Source organism: Callospermophilus lateralis, chromosome 2 (genome assembly GCF_048772815.1).
Source record: "Callospermophilus lateralis isolate mCalLat2 chromosome 2, mCalLat2.hap1, whole genome shotgun sequence".
Classification (NCBI taxonomy): Eukaryota; Metazoa; Chordata; class Mammalia; order Rodentia; family Sciuridae; genus Callospermophilus; species Callospermophilus lateralis.
The window spans coordinates 2,979,844-2,983,374 of record NC_135306.1 but is presented as its reverse complement, the minus strand read 5'-3'; the positions used below and the strand labels follow the sequence as shown (position 1 = coordinate 2,983,374).

At 58.7% G+C, this 3,531-nt stretch overlaps 1 long non-coding RNA gene across 1 annotated transcript; it reads left to right on the top strand.

Moving 5' to 3' along the window:
- The first annotated feature begins 288 nt into the window (after nt 1-288).
- Nucleotides 289-3,038, top strand: LOC143390642 (uncharacterized). The gene is made up of 3 exons (XR_013090244.1): nt 289-1,354; nt 1,456-2,250; nt 2,355-3,038. It is a non-coding gene; the product is annotated as an uncharacterized LOC143390642 (long non-coding RNA).
- Nucleotides 3,039-3,531: the final 493 nt, after the last annotated feature.

The window sequence follows — 3,531 nt, the reverse complement described above, 5'->3', positions numbered from 1 at the left end:
TGGGGTCCATGTGGGCTGTGGGGCAATGCCGGGCTGGGCCTCCCCTCTGTCTGTGGCCTCTCACCCCAGAACCGCCGAGAACAGCAGCCGCGGCGCAGGGGCCAGATGGCAGGCTGGAGCGGGAGAGGAAGAAACCCGTGTCCAGATCCGCCTGGGAGCCGCCAGAGCCCTCAGATGTTTCCACTCAGCGCTTGGCGAAGGCACCGCGAGGAGGCCAGCAGTGGGGAGAGGCCTCCCTGGGAGCCCGGGAGAACAGAGAGCCTCTGCCCTCAGAGGCTGCCCTGGGGGCTCCGAGGGTCCCCCAACCAGCCACTGGCCCATGTCATGTCTGGACACAGTGGGCATGGGGTCCGAGTGACCTTCCTGGGGATGCTGGCTCCTGTCCGGCTCTTCCTGGCGCTGGCCAGTTTGCATTACACAGAGCCTGTCCACGGAGCCAAGGGGACAAAACTGTTGCATGTAACCTGGGGAAACAGGATCTGCAGCCAGCTGCACCACAGAGGGCCCCAAGCTCACACCGTGAGAGTGTGGGGTGCCTATGGAAAGAGCTGTGGGTGCTGGGATCCAGAGGGGACGATAGCAGGGGAAGACTGGCCCCTCTGAGCAGCCTTGAACTGTTCCCAGTATCGTAGACTCATAGGAGCCCAAATCGAATCTCTAAATGTCAGATCGAATCTTTCAAACTCACGTCTCCTGCTGGAGAAAGTCTTGCCTGCGCCCTGAGGATCCGAGGCAGCTCCGAGCAGACAGAGTCCAGTCCTGAAGCCCAGTCACACAAGTCCACCAGGACCAAGTGCTCTGGAACTGGTCGGTGGTGACCTTGCGCAACTCTTGAGTGGCTCAAACCCTGGGCTGCACACTTCACCCTGGTTGAAAGGGTAGGTTTTATGTTATGTGTAGTTGACCACAATAAAAACGGAAAAGCTAGAAACAAAACCAATTAAAGAACCGACTCAGGGCGGGGAAGCATAATTGGAAAGGGAAAAGAGGAGAGCCCACCCCGGGCCTGCGCAGGGGCCGGTTTGCTCATCAAGCAGCCAAAGGGAAGCAGACCTGAGCCCTAGGGCCTTCTAGCCCCACTCTGGACGCACCATGCTGACAAGGACTGGTCTGGACGGTCCCCACCCTCAGGCCCCTTGGCTGGGAAGGTTCCTCAGGGGGATCTGTTTTCAGACAGTGAAGCTCAAAGAAGTTTCTAAAGCCTCCCAAAGGGAATAGGAAGCCACTGGGCCCTGCAGGACCTGGACCTGGCCACTGCAGAGAGGACAAGAAAGAGAGTGGACAGTCAGGTGATGGGACAGAGACGCAGGTGGAATGTCTGCCTTGGGCCTGGGACTACACGGCTTTCACCAAGGTGAGGCCCAGAGGAGGGAGGCCTTGGACGGCCCGGGAGGGCCCACAGGTGCTGGCGGGCTCACCTGGGCTGTCCTGGGAGGAAGCTTCCCTCTTTTACAGATAAGAAGGTGCAGCTGGAGAGGTCAGATGACTCACCTGAGGCCTCACGGCTGCCAAGTGGCAGAGCGGGGGGTGTGCAGCCACCTCTGTCTGCTGCCGAGCCTCGTCCTGTCCTCGACCCTTCTGTGATAAGGCTCCATTGCAAAACTCTGCGGAGGGCAGGTGCCAGCTACCTGGACCCAGAGGCCAGATTTGGCCAGTGGGCGCTGTCTGAAGTGTCTTGGGAGGAGGAGTGTGCCCTCTGGGGAGAGGCCACCTGTCTCCTGCAGGCTGTAGGTGGGACTCTGTGTTCACTTTAGAACACCCAGGGAGACCCCACTCCCCCTCCCCTTCCTGCCCCCTGCCCTAAGCAACCTGCCCGGGGCGTGGCTCTTGGGCACCTCATACAGGTGGAGCCAGGCCGGGGTGGGAGGCCATGTGTCCGACTTCCTCCTCACACAAAGTTCCCAGGCTTGTCCTTGCAGCGAGCATTAGTGCTCCACTTTGTGGCTGACCGGTGCTTCTCTATGGCCAGCTGGTGGACTTCTGGATCCCTTTTTGGCTCTCACAGGGAGCGCCGATGTGCATGCTTGTGTACAAGGTTTTGTGTGCAGGTAGGTTTCTGTGTCCGGGGTGGATTCCTGGAGCGAGGGAGGCTGCAGCTCTCCTCAGGGTAGCTTGCTTCACGTCCCCTGTGGCTGTGAGCAAGGCTTGGTGCCCTCACACTGGGCACGGTCCTTTCGGAAGACCCTGCTGGTGGCTGCTGGGTGCGCCAGCCCTCATTGCAGCTGACACCTGCTTCTCCTGTGGCTGACGGTAAGGCAGATTTTTGTGCTCCTGGCTGATGGCAAATCTCCGGAGAAATGTCTTTCAGACCCTTTCTCCATTTTCAAATTGTGACATCTGTGTTCTTGTTGTAGTGGTTCAAGCGTTCTCTCTGTGTCTGGACACACGCCCCTCGTCAGGAATCTGCTCTGTGATGGCCCTTCCCATGGTGCGTGTGGTGACCCTCTCCATGGGGTATTTGATGGCCCTCCCCCATGGTGCGGCTTCCTTGGTGGCTTTTACAGCACAGAAGGGCTACCTCTCGGAGCTGGCAGGGTACTGATGTCCACTCCATCACTTGAGCTCACCTGCCTTCGCTCTGCCCTGGGACCTAGAACCCCAGATGTTCCCTCACAGGGTTTGGGGTTCTGATCACACCACCCACATCGTCTGAAAGCCCCCAGCCTGGGAGTGAAGTCAAGGGGGTTCAGGAGTGCTGACGCATACAGACAGGTGCTGGCCCCTCACAGTCCCCTGAGGAAGACCCAAAATAAGCTATCAACCCCAAATCATAGCACATAGATGGAGACAAACCCTCCAGGCCAGAGTAAGCCGAGAACAAACGGCAGAGTGCTCGACACTTAGGACTGCAGGTATCGGAGAGACCAGACCCAACAAGCACCATAAATATGCTCAAATAAACAAAATGAATCAAATAAGAGGAGATACCCAAAACCATGAGCTAAATTTGGAAGAAATAACCAAATTAGATGTTCCAGAAATGAAAACATGACACTCAGTTACCAACTCATTGGATGGGTTACAGCAGACTGGACCCCAGGGTGGGGGTGCGTGGCAGGTGGAGCTGAATGATTGTGCAGGAGGCAGCGGGGAGGACCCGGCAGAAGGCAGAGAGGGTGCAGGGGGCACCCAGAGCTGCACGATGTGTGGCCTCCATGTTAACGGCTCAGGGCAGCTGCCACTGCTGGTCACTCCTGTTGCTGAGGACCAGAGCCCCTCAATGGCAGTGCTCAGGGCTCTGAGGCTGCAGGTCCAACCCTCGCAGGAAGAGTGGCCTGTTTCTGCTCCCTAGCCCTGGGCGGAGCTGGGGCTGCAGGCTTCCCCATTCTCGAGCGCTGGCCCAGTGGAGGACGGCAGCACACACTCCCGAGCGCTCGCTCTCGCAGCCAGCAGATCGGTGGGCTCCACCGTCCTAAGACCCTCCCCCAAAATTCAGAACTGCTGTGGTTCGACCCGAGAGCCAGAGGGTGTGGAGCACGGTAGAGCCCCAACTGTGGAAAGATGTCTCTGGTCGTGCCTCAGGCTGGCAGC